Here is an 11449-nt window from a genome sequence, read left to right as displayed (position 1 = left end):
TAGGGTTTGGCTGCTCTCTCAGTTTGCTTCTATTTTTGCAGTTTAATTTTAATTCAGGGTTTGGTTCTAGCAGCTAACATGGATGATGAACTGATTTTTTTGGGGCTTTCTAAAACAGGGTTTATTTGACAACCAAAGAACGAGTGAAGGCGAACACAAGCTCGATGTCATCGATTAGGTAAACATAACTCTCTCTCTTTCTCTCTCTCTCTCTCTTCCATCGTTGAAGCAATTTCAGTTTCGGTATTTGAATTAATGTTCTAACTTTCAGTTTTGGGGTTTGAATTAATTCTCTAAATTTCAGTTTTGGGGTTTGAATTAAAGTTCTAATTATTATCATGAGATTCATGAAGCAATTTCAGTTCTTAGCATTTGATTGACAACGATGGTGTTGCTCTAAATATATGTCTGGATTATATATTTAGGATTATGTTGCTCCAAATCTAAGTAGTTTAATTGTTTGAATTATATATTTAGGAACTCAATAAAGCTGCTGCTTTCGTCGTTCCAACTTCCAAGACACTTCCGTCTCCACCCACCATTTAGCTTATATACAACACAAACATCCGAACTGCTATCTCTCAGTCTCAATCTCAATCTGTTGCTGTCTCTCTACTCTGCTTTGGTGAACTGTAAGAACCCAAATCTCCTCCTCTTTTTCTGCCCTTATTTATTTATTTTTGTTTATGTACTCTGTTTGTTTGTTTCTTAAACACATTACCTGTTTCCTGCAATGTGGGTTTGTTTTTTCACATGGTTCATTTCGTGCTGTTTGTTTGCCGGGAAAATGTGGGTGAAACCAAGTTAAGAACATGAAAAATGATCAAGTTTAAGCTTTCGAAGTGTGGTCCAAATTTTGACAATGTGATGACAAAGAGAGACCAGTAGACTGGATTTGGCCTTTATATTCTAAGTAGACAAAAGCAGGGCAAATGATAAGAGATGTAGGGGAGGGAACAATTGAAAAAAGATACTTGGCGTCTCAAGGGTATTGTTCAAGTACCCTTTATTCATCCATGTCAGAGTCTTCAATATAACAGCCTTAATTTGCTTAGATTGCAAACTTATGATTTGGGTGAATATAAAATTTCTTGTTGGTTACTGAGTTGGTTACTTCTTGCAATAATTTGGAATTTGGAACATTATGCTCCATGTGATTTCAATCACAGGTTTATTTGATTAGTGGCGTTATGGCCAAGCATGAGGTGGCTCCATGTGTACTGTGTATGCTTTCATGTACTGTGTATGCTCATTCCTGCCTTCATGTACATATTATTTAAAATAAGTCCACAAAACTCCATGTATGAATTCTTCCCAAACAGGTAATATTTGGTTGATGGAAGTACTACAAGAAAATGATGTGTGATGTTATAGAATGTTTAGGATGAACAAAGATGTCTTTTATAGATTATCCAATGACTTGCAAACTAATTATGGATTGAAAGGTTCAAGGAGAATGAGTGCAACTGAAATATTAGGAATGTTTTTGCATATGTTGGGACATAGTGTGAAAAATAGATTAGCGCAAGAGAGATTTCAACATTCTGGTGAGACTGTTAGTAGATATTTTGGTGCTATGTTGGATATTGTATGTAAGATGACAATAAATATTATCAAACCAATGGATTTGGAGTTTTGTGGCATTCCCCAAGAAATAAGGAGAGATACAAGGTACATGCCTCATTTTAATGTAACGTTTGACTCGTCTTCTAACTTGTTTGCATACTATAAGTGTAGGTTGACAGTTTTCTTCTATGTTATTATTTTTAGGATTGTATTGGTGTCATAGATGGAGTACATATTGAGGCTTCAATACCACCTCTGAATCAAGTTCCATACATTGGTAGGAAAGGAATACCGACTCAAAATGTTATGGATGCATGTAATTTTGACATGCAATTCACATTTGCTTGTGGCGGATGGGAATGCACTGCACATGATAGAATGGTTTTTCTATCCGTGCTACGAAATCTAAATTTAAACTTTTCTAAGCCTCCAAATGGTAATCTTTATACTTATTATAACATTTTACATACTTGCTTTGTATAATTATTACAATACAAAACAAAATTTTCAATTGCCAGAAAATATTACTTGGTAGATGCGAGGTACCCACAAATGAAAGGATATTTGGGACCATATAAAGGTGAAATATATCATCTCCCGGACTTTCGTAGGGGTGCCAAATTAATGGGTCATAAAGAGGTATTCAACCACATGCATTCTTCTCTTAGGAGCATCATTGAACGAACTTTTGGGGGTATGGAAGAAAAGATGGGCATTTTTAAGGGACATGCCTAAGTACCCGTTCAATAAGCAAGTGAAGATTGTCATTGCTACAATGGCTCTTCATAACTACATACGGAGGTATTCTGAACGTAATCATCATTTTGATGACCCCAGAGACTTTTGTGAAGAGAGCGATAGTAGTGATGATGATGATGAAAAATACGAAAATTATCAAGTTGAAGGATCACATGAGATAGAAACATTAAGAAATAGAATAGCAGTAAGTTTGATGAATGCATCTAATTAGACTACTTTCAAGTACATTAACAATATTGTACTAATGAATCCTAGCTATTCAGTCTAAAATATTTCAATTGAAGTAGTTTGTCATACTAATTAATATTTAAGATAAAATTTACAAATATTTTTCTTTTAAAAATAAAGTATATTTAGTAATTCATCTTTAATTGTTAAGAAAATTAAATTAATAGCACATCTAGTATTATACCTTTTTTGGTCATTTCATACAGTCATAACTGTTTCACATAAAAGTTTACCAAACACTATCATACTGCTTTTTTTTTTTTTTTTTTTTTTTTTTTTTTTTCCAAAAGCACTTTTACAAAAAAATTTACCAAACACTCTACTGCTTTATTTCACAGTTGCTTATTCTCACAGCACAGCAGAAGCATACTTTTTCAAAGCACAACAATACCAAACCAGCCCTTAGTCTTCTTATCGGTTCTATCTACTCACAGTAGAGGCTTTGATTTGATATTTGAATTGGTTGGCATGTGCTTACATGCGATTGGATTGGATTGTTTTTTGGTTTTTTTCTTCTTTTTTATTTCTTCTCCTTATCATATATATGATTTTTTTTATATTAAAATTCAAAGTTTTGAAGTCATCTTCATTAGTTTTCTTTTATATAAATTGTTGTACTTAAAAATGATCAAATATAAAGTAAAACAGTTAAGCGTTTGATTAGGAGTGGATACTTAAAATCAAAATATTGAAATTGTACAAAAACGATCTTATACCAAACCAGTTTCGTTTGGTTTTGTGTTCAAAATCTTCAGTTTCATTAGACTAATTTTATATAAATGGTTTGGATATTGTTTGTGACACACCCCGATCGAGATTAGGGCATGCTGGCCGTCACGTGGAAGTGACGTAACCATGTGCACAGTGCGGAAGCTAATAAAATAATAATAAAAATAGTACGAATAAATAAAATCCAGCTTTACACAAAGTAATAACAAACATGTGCAAACGTAAGTGTGAACATAAAGTTTAGAGCATGAAGACCTAATGCAGTCCGGGAGAAAACGACACAACAAAAGCACACCTGAAGGTGGTCCTACACTGGTAATAATCTATCAGATATGCCGGGGAAATCCTCCGGGAAGCCACCAAGAGTGCTAACCAACTAGAACCTGGAGGGGCGCAAAACAAAAGTGTGAGTGGGCAAAAACAAAGCTTTCCAAAAACCATTTCATAAACAAGATTCTAACCCCTCGCCGTAAAACCTGTATACTTCCCAGAAAAATAGAATATACATATATATATATATATATATATAAATCATGCTCCGAAATATGCCATGTCACATGTCTCTAAATAGAATGCAAGTGCTCAGGAAAGTCAAATCAATGTCATGTAATCTGTCAGTCGGAGTCACCTAACGTGACTTGCACGACTGAATCTAGAGCTCAAATCTCCATCTCACTAACTATACCTGAACACGAGTCGGAACCACCTAAAGTGGTATGTACGATAAGCCTGGGTGTAATATAAGTACGCTCAAGTGCTACGATCACGTGAAGGCTGGGCGAATAATCGCGGGTCACCTACGAGTCAGAACCACCTAAAGTGGTCTGTACGACAGGACTATGCACCTAACTTGGATCCAAGATGAGCGTGTGGTGCGAGAGGTAAACATCACGTGAAGGACTGTGCCCAACTCTGGGGGGGAGCACTAACACTGGGGGTGCAGATTATGAGCTTTCTATGCATCTCAAATCACTACTGAATGTAAACATAAATCATAACTCACCTGACACTTACCTGTGCGTTCGCAGCACCAAACATATATAAACATATGCGACTCATAATGCGTAAATAAATGGCAAATAATAAGCATGGCATATAAACGTATAAACGTTTCAAATCAATTTCTGGGAAAAACATAAGTATATAGGTATATACGGAAAACCAAAAGCCCACTCACTGGTATGTAGAAGGGTCGTAACCCTCTTGCCTCAAGTGACTGCGCTCGTCCTCGGGATAGGTATCACCTATATGCGAAACAACTATAAAAACGTTAATTTTAAAGCACATAACCAACCTTATGAAATAACTTCTCATACAATGCTCAAATGGGGTGTATGAATACACCAACGTGATCTACTCAACCTCAGGAACATCCCTATATTTTTAGAAAAATTTTCCACCGTGGCACGCGCCCCCACGCGCCGGCCAAGGCACGGCCACACACGCCGACCACGCGCAGGCATGTGCCTGGCACGCTGACAGCGTCAGTTAACGCCGTCAGGAATATTTCGTTAACTTTAACAGATTCCGTTAACACCGTTAGGAATATTCCGTCCAAACTGACGGAATATTCCGTCGTCTTCTCCGGCGCCGGCGCCGGAAAATCGTAAAAATTTCAAACCTTCATATCTTCTTCGTTTTTCAACCAAATTTTACAAAATTGGTACCAAAATGAAGCTTACAACGAGAGGAACAAATCCATACCACTTTCAAGTGCTCAAACACACGGAATCTCGCCGGGAAAACACCACCAACTCCGGCCAACCTTGTAACTCACGATCCCGACGTCCAAAACCTTCAAACGAACCACCCCGACCCTACTAAGGACCTCACCAAGCTTCCTACAAGCTTGAAATTCCCAAAAACACAAGAATTAACGTGTGCATGAACAGTGACAAAAATCGGGTATCCCAAGTTCGACGTGAAAACGAAGGTATCCTTACCTGAAATGGGTATGGTTGAACTTCTACGGACCTCACGAGCAAGAATATATACTTTGTTTCTTCGATCTGTGAAAATTTGGAAGGTTTTGGGGTATGTCTGCACAAATGGGAATGGAAATGGGAGAGAGAAATAGCTCGGGACAGGGGTGCAGGGCAGGGAAAGGGTGAGGGTGTGTGTGGTCCACAACCAGCCAAACCAAGCTAAAAAACAACCACACAACGAAAATTCACACTAGGGGCAAAATCGTCATTTCACACTTACGGTTTGAAAATTCCGAAACGGGCTGTCACAATTTGTACCATATTTCACTAACCCTGATACCACCGAGTATTGGCCAACTGTATACATTTAAAGACCTATTGAAGAGTACATGTTAAGTTGTCAACCAAAGCACATGAGTTTCTCTCCAATCAGGAGACCAACGACAACTCGGCATATGTCAACACCAAAATAAAAGTCTATAGAGTCCCACTTCGATTGCAGACGAAAATAGGGGACTTTCCTCAACTATAAAAGGAGATCATTCTCCATAACAAAGATTCTTCTGATTGAATACCTCTTAATCTATTATTGAACTCACGAATGATGTATCATGCTTATACCCTCGTAGACATAACCCAACTTAAGATAAACCACGTACATCTTGTGTTTGTTTTCCTTTGTATCTCTCTACACACTATCTTTACTTAGTGACTAAGCAACCCTGAGAAAGGTCACACATTGACACTTAATGTTATTTCAAAATCAACCCGATTTTGTAAATCAACAAATCCAATTCTCATACTTTTGAAAAAGTTGATCATTACCGTAGCGAGCCGAATTAATAATTAATTATTTATTTATTTATAATTATTTAAATTAATTCATAAAAGCCATCAAACATTACATTATCAGGACTTACATTTGAAAACCAATTTTGCAAGTTTCTTTATGAGTTTTTAATCAAAAAGTTTTCTTACATTTGAAAACTAATTTCAAAGTGTATGAGTAATAAATCTTCTGGTTGGTCATAATTTTTTAATTGGTAAATTACACTTTACCACCTCAGGTTTGAGGTTTATTGTAACCTCATATGTAACATCCCACATCGACCAACGGAGAAGGGGTGATGTGCCTTAAATGTACATGCCCACCTCCATTTAGCACGAGGCATTTTGGGAACTCACTGGCTTTGGATTCCATTGGAACTCTGAAGTTAAGCGAGTTCGGGTGAGAGCAATCTCAGGATGGGTGACCCACTGAGAAGTTCTCTTGTGAGTTCCCAGAAACAAAACCGTGAGGGCAAAGCCAGGGCCCAAAGCGGACAATATCGTGCTACGGCGGAGCCGAGATTGGGATGTGACTGAATAGTATCAGAGCCACTCTGCCGTGTGGTGCGAGTGTACCGATGAGGACGTCAGGCCCATAAGGGGGGTGGATTGCAACATGCCACATCGACTAATGGAAAGGGGGTGAAGTACCTTATATGTACATGCCCAGCTTTATTTTGTATGATGCCTTTTGGAAACTCACTGGTTTTGGATTTCATTGGAACTTCGAAGTTAAGCGAGTTCAAGCTAGAGCAATCCCAAGATGGGTGACCCACTGGGAAGTTCTTGTGTGAGTTCCCAGAAACAAAACCGTGAGGGCATAGCTGGGGCCCAAAGCCGACAATATCGTGCTACGGCGGAGCCGAGACTAGGATGTGACATCATACAACATCTTCAAAACATTTCACTTTCATACCTCAAGTACTATTTTATTTCAATATAATACATCTGTTACATTTTCCATCCATTGATCCGTTAAGAGCTGACGTGTCTGCCAAATTTGTACCATGTGGCAAAAAAAAAAAAATTTTATGCATTAAAAATATTATAATAATTTATCTTATTAAAAAAATTAAAAATTAAAAATGAAAACCCAAAAACCCATTTCCCTCGACCACCTCCCTCTCATCCACTCTCTTCACCTCTTCTCCCATCCAAAAACCTACCCCATCCCAGCCTACCCCAACCTCCCCTGCAACCCCCCATCTCACCCCACACCCACCTCCCCCGCAACCCCCCCACCTCGAGCGATCCCTAGATCTGGACCTCAACAACCAGTCAACGACCCAGATGCGCTGAACAACCCAGAAACCTCCGAATCCGGTGATGGTCTTTATGCCAAGCTCTAGTCCATCTGCCAGCCACACCAGGCCCTGTTATCGAAGTTGGCGATGATGGATGTTTGACTATGAGGATGAAGGAGATGAAGGTGGTTGCTTCGGTGGGAGGGGAGGATTGACATGGTGGTTGTATGAGATGGGTGGTGGTGATGGAGGAAGAAGGACATGAAGTTGGGAGGCTCAGGAGGGAGAAGAAGGGTGGGGGGGGTTGCGAGGAAGTGGGGGTGGGGTTTTGGGGATTCAGTTTTTTTTTTTATAGATAAAAAAGTTATTATTTTTTGCCAAGTAGCACAACTTTGGCAGCCACGTGATACAAATGTGGCAGTCACGTCAGCTCTTAACGGATCAATGGATGGAAAATGTAACAGATGCATTATATTGAAATAAAATAATACTTGAGGTATAAAAGTGAAATCTTTTGAAAATATTGTATGGAGTTATAATAGACCTCAAATCTGAGATGGTAAAGTTTAATTTACCCTTTGTTTAATTTTTTCTCAACATATTTTGAAATTAGAGGTTTAGCCACTTCTTTTCCCCGCGGAAAATAATGGATTGAAGTGGGCCAATGTTGTAGGCCAAAATTATGTGGTATCGAACTAAACCAAAACTAATTGGTATCAATATGATTTGGTTTCATGCTTGAAAAAGCCTAATACTGAACCATACCTAACCGTTACAAATTTTTGGTTTCAAAGTTTCAATTTTTCACACCTGCTGACACACCCCGACCGAGATCAGGGTGTGCTGGCCGTCACACGAAGGTGACGTAGCCATGTGCGCGTGCGGAAGCTAATAAGATAGTAATATATAAGTACTAATAATTAAAAACCTAATAACATACAAAGTACTAGTGTATGTGAGACACAATTCAGAGCAAGTCTACAACAGTCCAAAAGGAAAAGATACGACATATGTACACCCGAAGGTGACCCTACAATGGTGAATGTCTGTCAGAAATGCCGGGACGCCCTCTGGGATAAACCACCGAACTCGCTAGACCACTAGAACCTGGAGGGGCGCAAAAACAAAAGCGTGAGTGGGCAAAAACAAAGTTCTTTTAAAACTCTTTAGCAAAATACATTCTAACCCCTCGCCGTAAAACCTGTATACTTCCCAGAAAATGAACATATATACGTATGTATAGATATGTCAATCATGCTCCACCATATGCCATTCATGCTCACAATATGCCATTCATGCTTTGCAATATGCCATTCATGCTTGAGAATATGCCATTACAGAATATCATAATCAAATATAAATGCTCAAGCGTAATTCACATCGAATATATATAATATGGCAGCCGGGAGTCACCTAACGTGACCTGTACGGCCGAATCTAGAGCTCCACTCTCAACTCAATAACTGAATCTGCACACGAGTCGGAACCACCTAACGTGGTCTGTACGACAAGCTGGGTGTATTATATATATGTATGCTCTAGTGCTACGATCACGTGAAGCTGTGCGATAATCGCGGGTCACCTACAAGTCGGAACCACCTAATGTGGTCTGTACGACAGGCTTGCACCTATCTTGGATCCAAGGCGAGCATGCGGTGCTGGTGAACATACACGTGAAGGCTGTGCCCTGGCCCTGGGCGGGAGCACTAACACCGGGGGTGCAGATTATGAGCTCTCTAAACATTTCAAACTACTATTGCATAATAAACAGGAATGCATAACCACATGAATACCGCTTACCTGGCACTTACCTGTGCGTCCACAGCACCAAATACACATTTATATATATATATGTATGCCACTACTAATACATGCGATGATGCGTAAACAATATTCAAATGATGCATGGCATAAAACATATAACCTTTTCTATTTAATTTCTGGGAATTAATATGTATATAGGTATATACGGAAAACAAAAGCCCACTCACTGGTAATTAGAAGGGTCGTAGCCCCCCTGCCTCGAGTGTGTACGCTCGTCCTCGGAATACGAATCACCTATACGCGACAAAGTTACGAAAACGTTAATTTAAAAGCACCTAAGCAACTTCTCGTAATAACTTCTCATACATTGCTCAAATTGGACAATTGAATATACCAACGTGATCTACACAACCTCAGGATCACACACATATTTTTAGAAAAATTTTTGGACCACGCACGCGCCCCCACGCGCCTGAACAGGTACGGACCCACGCGCCCCCACGCGCGGCCACGTGCACTGCACACTGACGGCATCAACTGACGCCGTCAGGAATATTCCGTTAAATCCAACTGTTACCGTTAACTGCCGTTAGGAATATTCCGTTAGACTTAACGGAATATTCCCTTGTCTTCTCCGGCGAGACTCCGGCGCCGGCGACGGCGCCGGAAAACTGGGTAATTTTCAAACCTTGTTTTCTCCTTCGTTTTTCAACCAAATTTCACGTTCTTTATACCAAAATGAAGCCTAGGACTAGTAGAACAACGTTAGACTAGTTTTAAGGCCTAAAAATTAAAGAATCTCACCTGTCTTCAAGGTCAAAACTCGGCCAACTTTGCACAGGACGATCGTGACGTCCAAATTCACCCAACGAACTACTCCGAGGCTCCTTGGGACCTCACAAACACATCTACAAGCTTAAAATCTCCTAAAACAAGCTAGATTAGGTTTGCATGAACAGTGCAATAATCGGACCTCGTTGAAACGACGTGAAAACATCTATATTCTTACCTGAAAATGGCACCTTTGAACTCCTCTCAGCTCCACGAACACGATGGTGGTCTTGGTTTCTTAATTGGTGCAGGTTTGAGTAGGTTTTGTGTGTATGGTCCGTGTGTTGAGAAGAGAAGAAGAAGAAGAGAGGAAATAGACTCGGGGAGAGAGAGAGAAAAAGAAAAAGAAAGAGACAGAGTGAGGGAATGAGGGAGGGAATCCCGGAAAGTTAAAGTGTGTGTGTGTGTGGGTGTAATCCAATACATTCCACACCACACCAACAACTAATAACGTGACAAAAACGATCTAGGGGTAAAATCGTAAATTCAATGTACGTTTCTATAAATCCCGGGACGGGATGTTACACCTGCACCCGTGGACCGTGCATGGCCTAACCAAAGAGAAAATTTTCATTGTGATCGGAGTACGAGTGGTATATCACGTGCTTTTATGTAAATGGTGAAATTTTTTATTTTTTAAGCTATTAACTTTTAACACATATATCCTACTATTTGCATAATGATACGTGATGTATCACCCCGTATTCCGGTCACATTGAAAAATCTCTCCTAACCAAGTGACGTGGATGATGCAACTGATGATATGGCAACCAAATATCAACGTCATTTTAAAAACGTTATATAGACGTATTAATACCAATTATTAACATCAGATCACCAATGTTAATCAAATATCAGTGTAATATCTATTTATATCAGCGCCGTTACCATAACGTTGATATTTAGCTGCACTGTCATCGTATGCTTGACTAGTGTCGTTATACAAATCATGTGCAACCCACATGTAAAAGGAAGAAAATCTGATGATGTAAATAAGTTCTTCCACAGTAAACCTGAAAAAAGTGAATGTGAAACCAATAAATTAGACACATAAAAATCACATTTTTATAGTGAATTGAAAAATTTAAGTGTGATACCAATATACTCATGAGTTCAATATATTAAGCTTATGAGTGTGATATATTAAACTCATAAGTGTGAAATCAATAAATTGAATTCATATTAGTATAAAAATAATGCTATATATATATATATATATATATCAAATTCAACTTGCCCGATTCCTATATATAGTTATTGGACTCACTTAAAACTACTGAACCATACCTAACGGTTAAAATTTTAGGTTTCAAGTTTCAAATTTTCGCACTTGCACCCATGGACCATGCATGGCCTAACCAAGAGACATGGATGACGCAACTGACAATACGGCAACCAAATATTAACGTCATTTTAACAATGTTACATTGACGTATTAATACCAATTATTAACATCATATCACAAATGTTAATCAAATATCAGTGTAATATCTATTTATATTAGCGCCGTTACCATAACGTTGATACTCAACCACTCAACCACACTATCATGGTATGCTTGACTAGTGTCACTAT

At 38.7% G+C, this 11449-nt stretch overlaps 1 long non-coding RNA gene and 1 pseudogene across 1 annotated transcript; one reads left to right on the top strand and one right to left on the bottom strand.

Moving 5' to 3' along the window:
• The first annotated feature begins 1303 nt into the window (after window positions 1–1303).
• On the top strand, window positions 1304–2536 carry LOC148697526 (uncharacterized; annotated as a pseudogene).
• Window positions 2537–9173: 6637 nt separating this feature from the next.
• Window positions 9174–10137, bottom strand: LOC148697525 (uncharacterized). The gene is made up of 3 exons (XR_015961281.1): window positions 10053–10137; window positions 9848–9938; window positions 9174–9337 (listed from the first exon to the last, which is right to left on the bottom strand). It is a non-coding gene; the product is annotated as an uncharacterized LOC148697525 (long non-coding RNA).
• Window positions 10138–11449: the final 1312 nt, after the last annotated feature.

Source organism: Pyrus communis, chromosome 4, assembly GCF_041283825.1.
Source record: "Pyrus communis isolate YQ-2024b chromosome 4, ASM4128382v1, whole genome shotgun sequence".
In the NCBI taxonomy this organism is placed as follows: Eukaryota; Viridiplantae; Streptophyta; class Magnoliopsida; order Rosales; family Rosaceae; genus Pyrus; species Pyrus communis.
Note: the sequence above shows the minus strand (reverse complement) of the source record. Positions and strands in the feature narration are given on the sequence as shown.